Source organism: Orcinus orca, chromosome 6, assembly GCF_937001465.1.
Source record: "Orcinus orca chromosome 6, mOrcOrc1.1, whole genome shotgun sequence".
Lineage (NCBI taxonomy): Eukaryota > Metazoa > Chordata > Mammalia > Artiodactyla > Delphinidae > Orcinus > Orcinus orca.
The window spans coordinates 78,191,861-78,211,807 of NC_064564.1; the positions used below are offsets into that span (position 1 = coordinate 78,191,861).

The window sequence follows — 19,947 nt, forward strand, 5'->3', positions numbered from 1 at the left end:
GTAAAAACAAATGAGATTAAAATAAGATTAAAAATGCAAGTTCCCCGTAACATAATATTTCTGACTTTCACACAATCACTCCTCCTTGTTTTAACATCTACATCAAGATCCAGAACTACACTACATATTCTATCAAACTAAAATTAGGAAGTAAAATTTCAGTGCTCCGGGCTTCCCTGGTGGCGTAGTGGTTGAGAGTCTGCCTGCTGATGCAGGGGACACGGGTTCGTGCCCCGGTCCGGGAGGACCCCACATGCCACGGAGCGGCTGGGCCCGTGAGCCATGGCCGCTGAGCCTGTGCGTCCGGAGCCTGTGCTCTGCAACGGGAGAGGCCACAACAGAGAGAGACCCGCGTACCACAAAAAAACAAAACAAAACAAAACAAAATTTCAGTGCTCCATAACGATCAGCTTTGAAAGCATCTCAAAAATTGCATTATAAAGAAAATGCTGGTAAACTATGCTAGAGAAAGGAATGTTTTCTATAAAAAACAAAGAACTTCTGCTTCTGGTAAAGGAAGACTAGGACATTTAGATCAACTCTTCCACTAAGGACAGCTAGAGATGGTGGACAAAATATTTTCAAAAGTATGCTCAAGAATAATCAGGAAACTAATGAACAAGTAAGTAATTGCTGGGCCAGAGTGTAGGGTAGGATGGCATCCAAGGAGTTGAACCAGCATTTGGGAAACCTTTCTCCCTGGGGCTTCTTCTTGTTCTAGAAGGAGCAGTGTGAGGTTGAACAGCTCCTTTTTCAATATTACAGGACGAGGGAAAGTTAGCAAGAGCTAAAGGCCCTTAGAAGCCCTCTGGCTCCAGGTTGGGATCCAAGGGGTAGCTCTTAGTGACCTGCAACTCAGCTTGGAATCGCCACAATATCAGAAATTGAGTATCCCCAGACACCTGGCAGAAGAAAAGAAAGTTTCTTTTTGAAGCTTGGAAGATTGCATCTTCCTTACCCTTGAATTATTTTTTCATGCGTGTCCAGCACACTAACAAAAAGAACCAAGCATAAGAAGATAAGACAACTCCAAAAATGAGGTGACAAGTAAAAAGATGCAAAAAGATATACCATGCAAACAGTAACCCAGAGGAAGGAGGAATCTATTATCATAAAAATAGACCTTAAGGTTTATTTGTTAATTATACCTCAGTAAAGCTGGGGGGGAAAAGTAGACTTTAAGGTTAAAAGTATAACTGGAGATAGAGATATTTCAAATGACAAAAAGGTTCAGAAAGACATAACAGTTCTAAAGTTGTATGCAGCTAATAACATAGGCTTAAAATATAAATATAAGAAAAAAATCTCTAAGATCTAAATGGTGAAATGGACAAATCTTCATCTTACAGGCAACTGGAACATACCTCTCTCAGTAACTGATAGAATAAACAAAAAATTCAGTAAAGATATACACAATTCAAACATAATCAGCAAATTGGACTTTATGGACACATGTAGAGCCCTATATTCCAAATAACTAGAATATATACTTTTTTCAAGCACACCAAGAATAGTTACAAAAATGACCATTAATTTGAGATTTCACATTTTCAAAAACTGGTTTTCCAGCTTCTTTTGATCACTTTCTAATTCCCATTTCTTTAGCAACTCTTGGCTCCAGCAGGGATGCCACCATTGCCACCAGCCCAGCCAACCCACTGTGCAGGCATCTGAATATTTAACCACTGTTCTAAAGCTACCTAGATTTCTCCTCATAGAAAGGCAGTCTTCCACCACACTCAGAATGGGAAGGAAGCTTTTCTAACCCAATTCAAGATTCAAAAGAAATCTTTATTTCTACTCCAATCTTTGTCCTCCTCTTTCTCCTTATCTTTTCTCCAACAAAAATAAATAACAGAATTCACTAGCCACAAAGCGTTGGCATGAAAAGCCAAGTTACTTTATTTTTTCCTGTCAGTCAAAATTTCAGTGGGTTTAACTTAAAAGGCTCTGTCCAAAGAGTCCTGCCATAAATTACTTTGGCACAAACATCCAAAGCTACAATGAGTGTTAATAATGCAGCTGAGAGATAGAATCTTTGGCCTTACGCTGTGTCAACTTGGCGAAGCACGCTCCCTTCCCTGTAGGACTCTGGGTTAGGATCTGCTACAAGAGAAGTTTGAAAGGGATCTGGGAGTCGGGAGAAACAGCGGCCGTCGTGCTCTGAAGGTCAGAGCTCTGCTTTAGTACAAATGCACGCGTGCGCACGCGCGCGCACACACACACACACACACACACACACACACACACACATCATGACTGGTCTTCTGGTCAACCTCACTGATGGGGGGGGCATGTGCAGCAGCTGGGCCTCAGCACCCCTAGCTCCCACTTGGACATTCTCCTTCAACTTCTCCACATCCTGGGGCAGACATACACGCAGGTCCACAGCAAAGGATGCCAGTTTCCGCTGCAAGTCACCTGCACTGTCAACACGGAGATGTGAGAGGCAGATGCAGGCTCCACTTAGTCCCCATGGGGTCCATTCGCCTTCATGGGTTCCCATCTGTCTCTGTAGGTTCCAGTTTGCCTTTGCTCTGGCTCCTTCACATCCAGCTTTTCTCCCCGACTACCAGCCCTGCTGCCCAAACACCAGATATGCAGAGGCAGTTCCAACATCTTCACGGCTCCAACAGCTACATACAATGCAATCCCTAAAACGAATCCATTATTCCACATCGCTTTGAGTGACTGACTTCTTGATCAAATCAGGAATCTTCCATGCTGGTCCATTCAATTCTCTTTAGGGGCAAAATACCCTATAACCGTAGGTCTAGGTGATGTAACAGTTTAGGCCTCAGTTGGGGTGACCGAAATGGACCCAAACTCAGCGAGGCACTCGCAGCCAGACTCCATCATCATTCAGTGCCCAGTATCACATGCCTGCTCCCTGCTAGATCCAGGCCTGCTTCTGGGAATATAAAGAGGACTGTGGCCCTGCCCTTGAGGGTTCCAAAATGACAGATCCGCACACAAACGCTAAGAGATCAAAGAAAGGGAGACATTTCAGTTGGGGGTGAGTGACAGGGTGGGCTAAGATTTCCCACCAGAGTTGCCCTGATGTTTATAAAGAGAAGGGCTGTGTCTGCCCTTCGTGTACTCATGAATGTGGATTCCCGAGTGTGCTTGTTAAAGGCAGCACCGTGAAAGTGCAGGGACCAGACCAGTTCTTTGCTATATCACCTTTCACACAACATTCCTTCCCCTGAGATGCTTTGGAAAGCACCTGAACTCCCTCAGGTGCCAGGGTCCTGAATATATTCAAGGTAGAGCCCACCCCCCCGAAAGAAATGAGTATATTGGTCCAATGGAAGCTGCCTCTCAGAAAATCATTTGTTTTAGGCCCTTTTAACTGCATGTGCCCAGAGGTCACATATAATAACATGGTCATGTTCCGCAGCAAGTTGGGATTTTCTGTCCCTATCACCTTCTTCCTCCCCCTCCCTCCTGTAGTTGAGAGTTTTTCTACGTTTTTTTAACACATCAAAATTGGGTTATGAGAGACTGTTCAAATTAGCAAGAGAAGGATCTGTCTCTTTTGTACCTGTGCCTCTCCGCAGAATCTGCTGGGAGGACTGGAGCGTCTATGCCAGGATACACTCAGGTCCTTCCCACATAAAGCTGGGAATGACGGTGGCCAGGGCCCTGATGTTGGGAAGGCCAGGACTTACAGAGAAAGGCAGAGGGGCAGAAAAAGAAGAGAGACCAGAGGAGCAGGGCTGGGGATGGGTGGGGGGCTTCTAGACCAAAAGATACCCCCCAACCCTCCACCGCCCCCCTTGAAGGGAAAGTAATAAATGCTTTGCTCCCCCGCTGGCTTCCTGTAGTACCACGATCAGCTATAAGAAATCTTATTCTCTCTTTGGTATTGGACTCTGTCTGTGGCCCTTCCAGAAAATAAGGCATAATAAAGGCTTACAGATATAAAAAGCACAGGCAAGGTCTCAGTTCAAGAATAGGCTGGTTCCAATTTAATGTAAAGTTGGTTGTTGGGAGCTCAAAGCGTTTTCCCATTAAGACAAAGATTGCTCTGGGTCCACCGATCCTGTTTTATTTCCCTACCGGGCTCATAGGTTGGGCTACATTTCCCAGTCTCCCTTGCAGTCATGTAACTGAGTTCTGAGTGATGAAATCTGGGCTGACATGACGCACACCACTACCAGGGCTGGCTTTAAAAACGTCCCATGCAATCCTCCTCCACTCTACCTTTTTTCATTTCTCAGCTGAAAGGACAGGATGATGAGGGCCAAGAGGAGGGGAGCCTCCAGGTGCAGGAGACCTAGATCCCTGAGGAAATGTGCGGAGCAGAGCCCATCACTCACCAACTCCCACTGGATTGAGACAGACGTGGCCAAGAAATAAACACTGATTTTGCTAAGCCACTGAAGTTTTGGTGTCGATTCATTTTAGCGTCTATCAAAGTTTACTTTATGCACCCGTAAAGAGAAAAGAGAAGCAACGTGAGAATAGAGAAGTCCCGGGCTAGCTCCAAGAAACCCACGTGGACCAGCAGAGACAAACCAATGCACTGAAGGCACTGGCCACAGCCGGGGGGCCTAGTGTGGATCATGTGTGATTTTTTAAAAAGCCACTCATCTCTGGTCTCCTCATGTCTGCCATGCCCCCATCCTGCCTCCCAGTGGCTCTCTCTTCAAGGCCCCAGATTCTCAGACCCAAACTGTAGGACCACTTCCTATACACATACGTTCCAAGAGAACGTGAGCACCCAAACCTCCTGATCGCCCTTCTCTCCCATCAAACACTACAGGTCCTCCAGACAGGAGGCTGTGTGGCCTGGAGAGAACGGCTCTCAGCAGTTATTTTTCGGTGTCTTTCCTTTACCTGTATCTGAGCCCAAATGTGGTGATACTAGAGAGAACAGGCTAACGGCCCCAACTGTCAGTACCTCGACTGACACCCCACACAGGTTTACTTTACACTCCTTCCCAGTCCAACATGTACCGATGGTGGGGTTGGGGAGGACGCTGCTCCGTGCAATTATCCAGGGCCCCAAGCTCCCTCCATCAAGTGGCTCTGCCAGCTCCCAGGGCCCTCAAGTCCTGCAGGGGATCGTCTGCACCCAGTAGGCAGGTGGAGGAAGAGAACGTGGAGCAGTAGGCAGGATGTTTTATGGGCCAGGTCTGAACGTGGTGGACACATGGTTCACAGGCTAGAACTCGTCACAAGGGGCCATCTGACTGCAAAGGAGGCTGGGAAATGTGGTCCTCCTGGCGGAAGGACACGAGATGTGGTCAACACATAGCATCGTCTCTGCCGCTCACAGACTCCCAGTCTCTTCTCTTTGTCTCAGAGACCTCCAAGGTTTGCAAGGTGCCCATGTGTGCTTTTGTATAGACCAAGGTCAACAACAGGTGGGCCAGGTCCAGCTCCCCGCCTGTTCTTGTAAATGAAGTTCTATTAGGACACAGTCACGCCCCGTCACTGTTGGGCTGATGTCACTGCTACAAAGGCAGCGTCAGGTTGTTACAACAGAGCCTGTATGGTCCACAAAGCTGACCATAAATACTTATTCGCTGACCCTTTACAGAAAATGTTTGCTGACTCTGGTATAGACAGATAATCTCTAAGTAAGTGCCTCCAAGGAGGATTCTGCTGCAATCTCCACTCCCTCCTTCATCGAATCAGTGGCAACGTAACTATGAAGCACCCACCCTTTGCCAGCCCCAGTGCTCAGTACGAGGCTACAACTATGAAGACTTTGTTTTTATACTCAAGTTTCCAGTCTTTATGGGAATGATGGTAATAGGCATATAGGACATGGAAAAAGAATCCTCTAAAAAAAACCATATTTAATTAGTGTAAAAAGCAAGAGAATTCCACGTAAGTGCATTTCCCCAACTCTTCAAAATTTTCCAAGGGCAAAGCCCAGAACTAACTTGGATTGTGAACCTGCCCTGAGACTGCAAGCATATTGTAACATTAAAGGAAAACACCCCCCAGTGGGAAAAGCTGGAATTGTTTCTGATTCAGACTCCTTTTCACAAAATTTAGAGAATGTTCCCATTTCTTTTTTTCCTTCATTACTTCCTTAAGCAGACCATTGTATTATGTCCCTGTTTCGCAAGGTGTCGTATTACATTCTTTGTTTCTGTAAAGTCTATGCTGTGTCAACCAGCCTGGGACCCAGACCAGCTGTTTCCAGAAACCCTGAAATCCAAGACAAGCAGAGGCTGGCCCTGGAGTAGGTGCAAGGTCCCCAGTGTTCTTCCTGGGGCACTGCTGACATTCAAGAGAAGCCCTCCGAGTAGGAGGAGGCCTCTTTAAGGCAACTCCAGAAACAAAAATCCCCCCTCCTACTCCTGTAAAACGGCTTTTCTAGTCGAAGGCAAAGGGAAGTAAATACTAGATTCAAGAGTTAATTCAGTAATACCAGCCAGGCAGGCACCTCCAAGGCTGAGCTGAAGAACAAACATTAAGAAATGAAATGCTTCCCCTGACATGGAGCCAGAGCTCTCTCTGGACGTCTCTCTCTTTAAAGGCCATCTTAGGGCCAGGCGTAATTCTAGAAATCCCTTCTGTGTGCCTCGGAGTGACTCAGACTCCACCCACACCCCCAAACACACACCCAGACGTGAACAGGAGAACACGGGAAGAGAACACGGAAAAGCAGCGTGATGAAGTGGTCCGGGGCCAACTAGAAGCTGGAGCTGGGCAGGAAGACACTGGTACTCTGTGCCCCTCTGCCTCCTCAGGGCACCTGTCCCAGGGACAGCAGGATGCTGGTTAGAATTCTGGTTCCCAGCCGGTCAGACTTTCCTGTCTCCACCCACAAGCCTTCACGCTCACTGGTCTTGAGCCTTGATTTACAAGACGGGCTACACCAATGCAAGGTGAGGGGCTCTTGCGGTCTCTAATCATTTCTGCCATGGGGCTTGCAGTCAGCCCAGCAAAATATAAGGTGTCAGCACGGTGCCCAGAGCCCAGTAAACTCCCGATAGATGGAAGTGATTGGGGCCTGGCCCTCACCCACTCCCTCGTGCCTTCCTAAGCGCCTGGGGCTCACGGGCCACCACGATATCAGGAACACATACCAGCGGTCCTCCTTACTCAGGGATTCTGGATTTGCAACTTCACCTACTTGCTAAAATTTGTAACCCCCAAATAAAAAATCACAGCCATTTACAGACGTGCATACAGCAGTGAGAATTTCGAATCACTCAGTGCCCACGATCCCAACGGAAGGGGAACTCGGGCTCTGTCTTCTTCTTCAGCTCTTGTACAGTAATCGAGTGCCCTTTCCACGGTCCATTAGGTGTCGGGTTTCTTGTATCTTTATGCTTTTTGCGGGGGACTTCATTGTTTAGTGGGCCCCCAGCACAGTGCCGAAGTGCCTAGCACGAGAGGCTGGGATGCACCCCGTGGAGAAAATACCTGTTAGCGAAGCTTCGTTCGGGCAGGAAGGGACTCAGGATAAAACTCCTGTTCACCCACCTATTAGGAGCCTTATTAGGATCAATTCATCTGACCCTGAGGCCTCAGTTTCCTCATTGGTAAAGTGACCACAGAGAACTGAGTGGGGGAGATCTTTTCAACGTTAGCGTTTAACGGTGCTAAAGGATGTATTCCTTCATCATTAGGTTTCATAAACACTGAGTCTTGTGGATGCCCTTCTTTCAAAGTGTAAAGGAAAACATAACCACCCTAATCGCTCTTTCTAACCCAGAAGCAGTCATCATAATTTCCAAGAGGATGAGTGAATTACACTTAGTTGAGGACATAAGGGATTGGCACCGTTAAAGAACTAGGAACACACGGCACAGAACCACAAAGGATGAGGGGCCGTTTCTGCTCCTGGGACCCAAGGTTAAGGCTATTCTGGGTTGGCCCTAAAAATCATCAACACGACCTATGCGTCAGCCCACCTCTCTCCTGTGTCTTACTCATCCCCAAAATAACCAGTAAGCATCACAGGCAGGTACCTCCAAGAGACGACGTCACCCCAAACCAATTTCCCTCCCTTATCACATATTCATCAGTAATCCTGGGAGCTCTGGACCTCAGGTTATTCCATCTCAGATGGACTGTGCCAACACGGCCCAAAGCCACTCAGCTACCCTTCCAAGCAATGACATGAGATTCCTTGCAGTAGCCGGGTGAATAAGGAAACCCACTGGGGTCAATGCAAAGTGCCTTCTCCTCAAGCATCTCACAGTTATGCAGACACTTAACCAAGGTCCATTACTTCCCGTCAAAAACTACCAACCCATAAATCAGCCGAGCACGTGAAGGTGGTAGATATTCGTGTAAAAGACTGGATATGTTCTCTTAAGGTCAACTGAGTGGACTACACGCTTAACTATGTGCTGGGTGTCATGCTGGATCCCTCGGGGAGCGGATATAAATCGACAGATCCTAACTTAAGAGTGTCACAGTCCAGGAAGAGACGAAGACCATCGCACATCTAATCGCAGCACTGTTTGATCCGGAATCCCTTGGAAATATCCCTGCCCTGTCAGTGGGTGAGGGATCGACATCTAGTCAAGTAACAGTCTCAGATGAGGCCTCGGCACCATCTGCTGAAGTCACCTGCTCTTCGGACACGGGAAGCATATGGATGTAGCTTTAAGCAGCGACAAAGAATATCTGCACTCCAGACCCTGGTAGAGAATATTTATCAGTAATCTCTCTGCTGTCTGACTCTTATCAAATGTTGAAACAAATGATATTGATGGATTTTTTTTCTGAAGTACACATAGTCCAGCTATGCCTTTGTCCGTATTTCCCAGAGGGCTATATTATACAGACCATGACTCTACAAAATGTTGTAGGTACACACAAAGAAGTTCCTTGTCCAAATAAGTTTAGGACAAGGTCTGAAACAGTTACCCACTTTTTTTTAACTTCAGGACTTCTCAGAAGTTGTGTGTGTGTGTGTGTGTGTGTGTGTGTGTGTGTGTGTGTGTGTGCGCGCGCGCGCGCGTGCGCGTGCCTCACATGCACCCTGATGGGGCAGGGATCTTGGTCTCTTTTTCTCATTGATGTACCCCAAGTGCTTGGAGCAGTGGCTGGCACGTCAATATTGTTGGAATGAATAGACAAATGTTGCATGAAAATCATTGTATTTAGTCAATACTGATAGAATATATTAAATCAAAGAGCAATGTGTATTAACAGGATATGACAGTTCATGAAATTGTGTAACTGTGCACGCCCAATTCTTAAACGTTTCATCACTGGAATGTTTCACCAGAACATTAAACATGAGAATGAGAATGCACATATGCATGTTAGGAAAAAAATCCCTGAAACTACAGCAGGACTCCATCAACAAATGCAGCATTTAGTGACAACTTACTGACCATCAGCAGTGAAAAGTTTGCAGCCACAAATAGAACCACAACAAGGAGAACAACATTGAGTAAAGATGCCCAAAACAGAGCACAGAACCTTTAATAGGCTCGTTTCATTACGAATTTCCAAAGAGATTTAGAATACATGACTTGCCAAACTCATGTCACTGAAGTGGCAGCTGGGGCCCCATTTTCTCATAGGGTCTTACTGGCTCAGACCCCAGCCAGTTCCATGGCCTGTGAAAGTCAGAAGCTCTCCCACAATTTCTGCCAGTTCCCCGGGGCTGCATCTTCATGGTTCAGTATTTCTTCTCAGTTGCTCAGGCACAAAGCTCAGCCTGTCCATCCCTTCCACGGAGCACCCAACTGTTCACAACCTTGGCTTTCAAAAGGCAGGGTCGCCCCAAGCAGCTTCCTGCCATCTCAGCAGCTCCGCCCCCCACTTGCATCTCCACCTCCTCGGCCCACTCTCCTGCAGCTTTGAAGTTTAGGAGCTCCAAATTCTTCACCTTTTAAGAGTGATTTCCCCTTTCCAACACTCAGATGAAGGGGAGGAGAGCTCAGATTCTACTCCACCTTTACAAGCTCAATCCTACTTTTGTGGACCCCCTTAGCTTTTGGGTGGTCCACCACCCAGCCTCCCTCCTTCTGGCTACCGTGGTTTTGGGGGAACTATTCTGTGGGTCCCGGCAGGTCTGCTGATTCAGGGATCCTGCTCTCTGCTGGCTCAGTGTCAGGCTGTTCACACTTGGCAGAGACTGTCAACCTTGAGCAGAAGTTAGATGATAGCAGTGGAGACAGGGGAAAGGAACAGATGAAATGCTTTTCTTTTGGTGGCCATGAGGTCATCAAGGATTTTCTGGGTAGTGAGACCCCAGGAGTTTCTGGGTTCCTGTCCATCTTGAGACTGTTTCTTCAGGCTTCTCCTTGATTCCATGACCTCCAGGACAGCCTTTTCATAAACTCCTAGCTTGGTCCTGGTGCTCACAACGCAAGAACCTGACTCTGTCCCATCAGCAGAACAACGGCTCTCTCTCTGATGTGAACAGTCAGGGTCTGCAACAGAAGACTTCCTTTTCTCATGGTACATCTACTAACATCTCCCTCTATTAATGTTATATTAAATTCCGTTTAGGAAGTACCCTTGATGTTCTAGGCTTTATTTCTAAATCTATCCAAAGGCTGTGGACTTCAGCCATAGTATCTGTATTACTTTTCTACTGCTGCATGACAAACTGCTACAGACTTAGCAACTTAAAACAATCTTCTGTTACTATCTCACAGTTTCTGGGGGCCAGGAACCAGGCATATTGTAACTGAGTTTTCTGCTTAGGGCCTCACAAGGCTGAAATCAAGGTGTTTGCTGGGCTGTGCTGTCATCTGGAGTTCAGGGTGCTCGTCCGAGTTCATTTAAGTTGTTGGAAGAATTCAGTTCCTCGTGATTCCAGGACTGAGGTCCTAGTGTTCTTGATGGCTGTCCCCTGAAAGTCACTCTCAGCTCCTAGAGGCTACCCTCAGGTCCCAGCCATGTGGCCCTCTCACGACATGGAAGCTACTTCTTCAAGGCCAGCAGGAGAATCTCCCTGCCTCTAGGACTTCTTCTTTTTATTTATTTGTTTGTTTTATTTTTATTTATTTTTTGGCTGCATCGGGTCTTAGCTGCGGCACACGGGATCTTCGTTGAGGTGCGCAGGCTTCTCTCTAGCTGTGACGAGCAGGTTTTCTCTTCTCTAGTTGTGGTGCGCGTGCTCCAGGGTGCGTGGGCTCTGTAGTTTTGCAGCACGTGGGCTCTTAGTTGAGGTGTGCGAGCTCAACAGTTGTGGCACGTGGCCTTCGTTGCCCTGTGGAAATGTGGGATCTTAGTTCCCTGACCAGGGATCGAACCTGTGTACACTGCATTGGAAGGCAGATTCTTTATCACTGGACCACCAGGGAAGTCCCTAGGACTTCTTCTAATGGGCTGATTTGGTCAGGCCACCCAGGACAATCTTCCCTTTGATTAAGTTAAAGTCAACTGATTAGGGGACATTACATCTAGGAAATCCCTTCACCTCTGTCATATGACGTAATCTAATCATGGAAGTGATGTTGATCGTGGTCTTGCCTATGCTCAAGGGGAGGGGATTATGCAGGGCGAGTATAACAGGGGGTCCATCTTAGAATTCTGCCTACCACGTGGTCTTATTCACAGTTCTGGTGAGTGTAACTGCTGTTTACCTTTCCCTTGGCTTGTAATAAAGGAGTTCCTATGATATCTCCTATAGGGCTCTTGTTGGGGTTACGGGCTCTTACATCAGTTAGCATTTGCTCTATGCTGCCCCCCTATAAGAAATATATATTTTTAGAATTAAGAAACAAGAACACAGATAAACAAGAAGGTCCTACTGTATAGCACAGGGAACTATATTCAAATATCTTTTGATAACCGATAAGGGAAAAGGACCTGAAAAAAACATATATATATGTTATATACAACGTATATATATACAATATGTTCTATGTCATATATAAAACATATATATGCTACATATATATATATATTTGTACCTGAATCACTGTGCTCTACATCAGAAACTAACACAACATTGTAAATCAACTATACTTCGATAATAATAAAAAAAAGAACGAAGAACAATTACACTTCCTTGAGGGAATGGTAGGTTTTGCCTTGTGGTCCATAGGAATCATATACATGAACCTGATTCTCTTTTCACTTTAGCTGGTGGGAAGCTCCGAAACAAATCTGTAGCTCAGTCTATGTAACTCAGTAGAAGTTGATGAGTACTCATATCCTATAACACCTGTGTTCTATTTTTCCCTCAGCCTCACTCTTCTTTCTTAATTCAAACTTTTTCTGGCATTGAGGTTTTTTTTAAGGTATATATTCTTATAAGTAGTTTCCAACGTGTTACATAAGGAAATAGGGCATAAATACAAATGAACTAACAAAATAACGATAGCTAGTATAAACCGAACCATTATTATGTGACCACCTTGTATAAGCATTATCTCATTTGATCATTACAACAAACCTATGAAATTAGATACTTTGAATATCCCAATTTAATATGTAAGGAAACTGAAGCTTAGAGAGAAGAGATAGTGTTGGTAGCACAGCCATGGAAGCCCAGCGTGCTTGACCCCAAAATCTATGCAGTTAACCACCAGCTCAACTAATTTACAACATTTACATTTTAAAGGGAGGAAGGAGTGGGTGTAGCAGTTGCCTGTGGAAACCTGCAGACTAGATAGAGATTACCATAGGCACTGGGAGAGCCAGAAGAATGATTTCCGGCACCCCCTGCCTGCCAACTGCTCTTCTGCAACCGAAAATGAAGTTTCTTGGCATATGGACTTCAATAGCCAAGCCCTTCTCAAAAGAAAGGAGGAAAAAGGCCTTCAGAGGGAAAAGAAGAGCTTGGAAATAAGTAAGCTTCTCCCACAGTGAGTTGCAAACAAATCTAAGAGAGCATCTGACACCAAGCCTCCAGCATAACACAACTGTTTCCACACAGAAGACTTTCAGGTATTCACCACGCAACTGAGGAATACAGCGGATTCTGCTTAACACAGAGTACGGAGAACCGGAGTTAGAAAGGCACATTCTGAAGGCCACCACTGGTGCCAGGCCACATAACCCTTCCTCTAAGAATATGATTTATACAATAAAAGTAAAATAAATAAAATGAAATCAGATAGATTGTTGATGGTGGTTTATGTAAATATCAATATCAATGTGATGTTTATAGAAAAAATAAGCTTCACTGATTAGTCTACATGCTCACCAAGGCCCATGAATAGTGAGTAGGGAGAGTCTGGCCATATTGTTCACTCCACTATGACTCATGGCGCCACCTAGTGACAGCTTCTCTGATTGCATCTGCTGACAGTAGAGAGACTCTCCTGGGTGCGCGCTTTATACACTACATCATAAAGTTTCAGCGAATCACATGGTCTGAATTTTTATCTTGGAGTCTATCTCACAGTTAATAGCATCTGGATAAAGATCCAGACATTCTCACTCTTTGATAGGAAAGTTTAGTGAATAGGAGTGAGAGAGAGTTTGAGAGTTAGAGTTTAGTGGAAGGCACATCCTTGTTGCTACTTTTTTTTTTTTTTTTTTTTGCGGTACGCGGGCCTCTCACTGTTGTGACCTCTCCCCGCTGCGGAGCACAGGCTCTGGACGCGCAGGCTCAGCGGCCATGGCTCACGGGCCCAGCCGCTCCGTGGCATGTGGGATCCTCCCGGACCGGGACACGAACCCGTGTCCCCTGCATCGGCAGGCGGACTCTCAACCACTGCGCCACCAGGGAAGCCCTTGTTGCTACTTCTAAGGCTAGTAGAATATTAACCACTTGGAGGGCAGTGCTCTATAAATTCAAATTTTATTGGTATGTCCTTTGAAGTGTATAAAAATTGATGAGAGGTTAAGTTGTTTCCATTAGCCACAAGCAAACGACTGGTAACGGGACTGAGTCCAATTGCCCATCTTCTGAGCTGTCCATGTGACTTCCTCGATGCTCCAATTACCAGCTCTGTGCGGCTGACAGGCAAGGTCCTACCAATGTGTGAAAAAGTGCCCAAGAGGACGGCTGGTCTCCTGGGCATCCAAGGAGCCGCGTGAGGTTGTCCTACTCTGCGCTGAATTTAACATCAAGTTTCAGGCGCTCATGTTTTCCATTGGTGTGCCTTTCATTTCACATGCATGTCCATCGGACTACAGACACTCCACCCACCGGGCCACCCTGTAAACTCTCAAAGTCATGCTCCAATGATGCTTTGCATCTAGTTCTGCGATAGTCCTCCCTCCGCACTGAGCTTCTATTTCTGAAAATTAAAAAGAAATTACCACACAACTCCCAGAGAGTCATCCAAAACATTCCTTGCTCTGGGGTGTTCTTTCCCTTTTCTCCTTATTTCTTTTTCTTGGGGGGGTGGCGGCGGCAGTGTTTCACTTTTTCCATTCTTTTCAATGGCTTGAAAAACTCTTAAACACACCACAACAAATATTTGGGTCACAGCTTACTTTAATGATGTGCTTTCGAAATGGTTTTAATCCTGGCTGCGTATGTGGTTGTTTTTTTCCTTTTGCAGTGAGAACCCACAGGCATTTTTCTGCCCGGGAGCAGCGATGGGAGAGCAGGGCATCCCAGATTTCCCGAGGAGTCTCTTATCCTTGGCTCTGTGGAGTCCCTTCTAGCACCCCAACCCTGCAATCTTCAGAGTGTATGCCCTGGCCTCTCTCTAGAAAGGACTGTGGGGTTGGAGTGACTGCCTCTGGTGGGGGGGGGGGGCACCAGGCTGGCCCATATTGTCCTCTAGCAACCACCACCCACTTGCTGTAGGTGACACCAGATCCAAGTAGACAGCTTTGAAGGGGGCAGAGGGGTCTCCCAGGAGCTCCATGTGGCCTGAGGGGTGTTTGGGAGCCGTGGGTGCTTTGTCTTGGTGGCACTTGTGACAGAGCAGAGTCGGGGGCTAGGGATGGGCTGACCACGTGTGCACGAGCCTGCAGTGTTTCCGATGGGTCATGGGCTGGTCGAAAGAGACCCCACCGCGACTACATACGGTTCACCTAAGTTCAGGATTTAATTAGCCCAGGTATCAAAGTTGCATCAGAGTATGATTATCAAATGAAAACAGGGGACAGCTAGTGAGGTGTGATTTTCAGATACACCACAAATACTCTTTTAGTCTAAGTATGCCCATATTTGAGAAGAACTTGTGCTAAAGTACCGTCTCAATTTACTGTAATATTGGGTTGGCCAAAAAGTTCGTTTGGGTTTTTCCATAACATCTTACAGGAAAAAACGAACGAACTTTTTGGCCAACCCAATATTTCACTGTAGTAAAGACACTAAAGAAATCTGGGCGCTTCTGTATCTGGGACTGCTTATCGATTTGGGGGCTTTTCCCTGGCTTTTGAAGCAAAGTTGGCATTAGCAAGGCTACCTCCTCGAGGGGAGAAAGCAGCAGTAAGTGCCCATTTGCTTCTAAATGGGGTCTCTGCCCTACTTCCCCATGTTCCAGAAAGCCACTTATCTGTACAACAAGCTGGGTGGATCCCCTTTTTCACCCCCTCACCCCAAATCGCCAGGCCACCTCCTCATGGGACTCTTTCTGTCACCGACATCCTGCAGCCCCCGCTGCCCCACACTATCACCCTCCGCCCCTCGCACATGATAAGAAACATGCTCAACAATGTACTTAATGCCCCTGAACTGCGCACTTAGAGGTGGTTATAGTGGTCAATTTCACGCTATGTATATTTCACCACAATTTCAGAAAACAGAAAGTAAGGAAGAGAGGGGTCTTACTACAGGATGGCCTACAGCTCAGCACAAGGCTGCTGTGCCCGGGGCGCCCTCCCGCCTGCAGAATTCAGCCCAAGTGACACCTGGCCTCTCCTATTTGCCTCCACAGGCTCTTTCCTGCACCTGCGCACAAGCCCCCCGCCTTTCCTGCTTCCACGGTGTGTCTCCCGGTGGTCTCTCCCCACTGAGGAACCCTCACCGCTCTCAGCCCTCCATCTCCAAGGTTCTACCCGCAAACTCTCTCCTGAGCTCTCCCCCATCAATCCGACTTGCAGGGGAGGCTGGGCCATGATTTCTCCTGCTCTTTATGAGATATTAGCAATGCCTGATCCCTCAACAATTTTCATTTGTTTTTTTTTTCCAAATGTCAAATCAGCTTCTCGGTCGCCAAGCATAATAATGTGTCCTTATTCAACCCCAAACTCCCCCGACTTACAGGTACAAAGCTTTCTCACAACCCATGGGGCCCACAAAGTGCCTTTTTATCCTCCTGGCATCTCACAGCTGCCCTCTGCCAGGCATTTCCATGCTCTGCCCCATCCCCCTACTTCACAGTGGCCGGAGCCAAGGAGACCTGCCCACCAAGCTATCTGTGGTCCTGGGAGGCCACCCACGAGGCACGTGGGGAGCGCTCTGTAGCACCCACGTCTCTGGGCCAGGACTGCTCCTGACATCCCTCCTGAACAAGCTCATTTTCTTCTCTGCTTTGGCTTCCCTCCCACGGTTCCCTACCCTACAAACCTGTCAGAAAGCTCTTCCCAACTCTAGTGAGTTGAATAGTATCTCCATCAAATTTATGTCCACCTCAGAATGCGACCTTATTTGGAAACAGTACCTTTGCAGATGTAATTAAGACTCAAGATGATACTGGCTTAGTGTGGGCTCTGAATCCAATGAGAGGACCTTGTAAGAGGCAGGAAAGGACACACTGAGACATAGGGAAGAAGAGGCAGGATTGGCCTGATGCATCTGCAAGCCATGGAACAGCTGGATTGCAGGAAGCTAGGAGGAGGCATGGAACAGGTTCTCCCTCAGAGGTGCCAGGAGTCAAGCCTGCCAACTCCTTGATTTCCGAATGCTGGCTCTCTTTCCCTGGGCCTTGGCTCAGCCAGGATGACCAGGCGGGCAGTTCTTTTTCCCCGCAAGCCCCCCACACCCGGCTCTGGTGACTGGCCTGCTGGTAGTGGCGGGGTTCTCCTGCAGTGAAAGGCCCTGTGGCTCTTGCCGTCAGCTCCCTCTTGAAAGAGCTGGATGCAATCTCTCTAGAGGTCCCTAACTTTGGTCAGGCAAGACTTGGCTCACCCTTTCTGCAGCCCCTCTCAGCATTTTAGGGTTCAGGGAGCTGCATGGGCAGCTTCAAACTTCCACTGGGATCCACAGATCCCCAAACGCCAAGTTCCTTCCCCAGATCTGCTGCCTTGGGCCTCCCATGGCCTCTCCAGGAGACGGCTCCTCTCATGGGGGAGGACCCACTTGAGTTCCCTCCTGAGGGAACTCAAATGTGACTTCTGCCTCACCCCCAGTCCACTGCCCCCTGGTGGCAACAACTCAAGGACATTAAAGAGCTCGGAGTTGGAAGCACAGGGTAAGAGAGTAGGGTTTGAAAAACTAAGCTCTTGATCCTTTGCTGCTAATACAAGACATGCCATTTCAGAACACTGAGTTGTATTGGCTCTCCTTTAGATTTTAGAGCAAATGGCAGTAGAACACAGGAATCATAAAACTCTCACACCAATGCGGAGACTCATTTGTCCTCTGGATGAGAAAAGATACTCTGAATCCTCACCGTAATCAGACACAGCAACAGAGCACCCAAAACAGCTGCCACAATTTGGGCAAAGCCAATAATTCTCCACTTCAGATGCCCGAGACCCAGGATTGCTAATGAAAATGGTTTGGAATCCATTGATGTCATTTTAAAAAGAAAAACAGCCTGCATTACATGCAGACCGGTCACTTCTAAGACAGAAGCTGACCTTTGCTTTAGGAAATCTCTCTGTGTGGCACAGGGCAGGACCATGGCCAAGGGATTAAACCTGAGAAAATGGACCTTTATCCTTAACCTTTAGTTTTTAACTCCAGCCAAATAGTTCTGTCATTTAGAAAGTGTGATTAGCTTTTAGATAAGTTTTTTATTTCCTTTAGCAAAGAACATATGTAGTTTCTTAACCAATAACAAAAGAAACTTGAAATGTCTCAAAAATGATTATTTGGTTTCCATTTCAGGAGGGGTAGTGGTAGAATAATGCCAAATTCAACAGGTCAATACTCCATGAGCCCTGAACGAGCCAGGAAATTTCAGCATCAGGGAAGTACCGTGGAAGCCGGACAGAACCAGTCTAAGGGAATGGCTACAATTCAGAAGAAATGCTGGAGTCGTTCTGGCTTCATGTGGGTAAAAATGAATGTGTGGATTCCTCTCTTTTATACAACTGCTTTTTATATCAGCAACGAGAAGAAAGAAAACATATATAATTATATTGTCTTTCATCATTACCTATACAACTACCTTCACTGGAACTCTGTTTTTTTCTGTGGATTTGAATTACTGTCTGGTGTCCCCACCTTTCTGCCTGAAAGAACATCCTTTAAAGGAAGGCCTGCTAGCCATGGATTCTGTTTTTGTTGTCGTTTTCTTTTTAAATCTGGGGATGTCTTTATTTCTTTCATTTTTTTAAACCAACTTTAAATATATAATTCACATGCCGTGGACTTCCCTGGTGGCACAGTGGTTAAGAATCCGCCTGCCAATGCAGGCAACAAAGGTTCGAGCCCTGGTCCGGGAAGATCCCACATGTTGCAGAGCAACTAAGCCCATGCACCACAACTACTGAGCCTGCGCTCTAGAGCCCACGTGCCACAACTACTGAGCCCACGTGCCACAACTACTGAAGCCCATGTGCCTAGAGCCTGTGCTCCACAACAAGAGAAGCCACCGCAACGAGAAGCCCACGCAACGCAAGAAAATAGCCCCTGCTCGCCGCAACTACAGAAAACCCATGTGCAGCAACGAAGACCCAACGCAGCCAAAAATAAATAAATAAATTTATTTAAAAAAATAAATTATCCACACGACGTATAATTCACCCACTGAAAATGGGCAATTCGATGGTTTTTTTGAATAGTCAAGAAGCTGTGCAACCATCCTCGTAATCAATTTTAGAACATTTTTATCACCCCCGAAAAAGAAGTCCCCAAAGATATGTTGAAGTATTAACCCCTGGTAACTTGCAAATGTGACATTATTTGGTTATATGATCTCTGCAGATGTAATCAAGTTAAGATGAGGTCATTAGGGTGGGCCCTAATACATATGACTAGTATCCTTATAAGAAGAGGGAAATTTGGACACTGACATACACAGAGAAGAGAATGCCACTGGAAGCCAGACACAGACATGGAGACAGAAATTGGAGTTATGCTGCCACATGTGAAGGAATGCCTGGGGCCACCAGAAGCAGGAAGAGACGAAAAAGGATCCTCTCCTAGAGTGTGTAGAGAAAGCCTGGCCCTACCAACACCTTGATTTTGGACTTAATCTCCAAAACTGCAAGAGAATAAATTCTTTTTGTGCTCTCTCATCCAGTGTGTGGGTGTTTCTTCTGTTGTTGTCGTTACAGCAGCCCTAGGAAACTAATACACACTCACTCCCCATTCCCTCCAGACTTTCCCAGCTCTAGGCAATCAGCAATGTACTGTCTCCATGGATTTGCCTGTTCTGGAAATCTTACACAATGTAACCATACAGCATGTGGTCTTTGCAACTGCTTCTTTTACTTAGCATAATGTTTTCAAGGTTCATCCATGTTGTAGCATGTATCAGCATTTCATCTCTTTTTATTGCCTAACAATATTCCATTGTATGAATACATCACATTTATCTATCATTTCATGGACATTTGAGCTTTTTAGACTTTCTGGCTGTTTATTAATAATGCTGCTATGAGCATTCATGAACATGTTTTTGTGTGGACCTGTGTCTTCACTTCTCTCGGATATAGACCTAGGAGTGGAATTGTGGGTAACTCTATGTTTAACCTTCTGAGGAACTGTCAAACTGTCTTCCAAAGCAGCTGCCCCAATTTTTAAATTCCCACCAATAATGTTGAGGGTTGCCTTCATTTCTGAATGACAGCTTTGCTGGATAGAATCCTGTGCCAGAGCTGGGGGTGAGGACAGTGGCTCACTTCTCCTGGAGTAAAACCTCTGCTCTAGTTGGGAACTGATAATCCTTGGTCTTCTCTTCTTAGCCCTCCTGACATGGAACCTCCACCCTACAAGCAGGCCTGGGAGGGGGCAACTGAGGTCCCAGTATCTTCAGT

At 46.4% G+C, this 19,947-nt stretch overlaps 1 protein-coding gene across 1 annotated transcript in view; it reads right to left on the minus strand.

The window, feature by feature from the left end:
- GNA14 (G protein subunit alpha 14) overlaps positions 1–19,947 on the minus strand; it is a 194,198-nt gene that overhangs the window by 14,771 nt on the left and 159,480 nt on the right. The window lies entirely within an intron of this gene.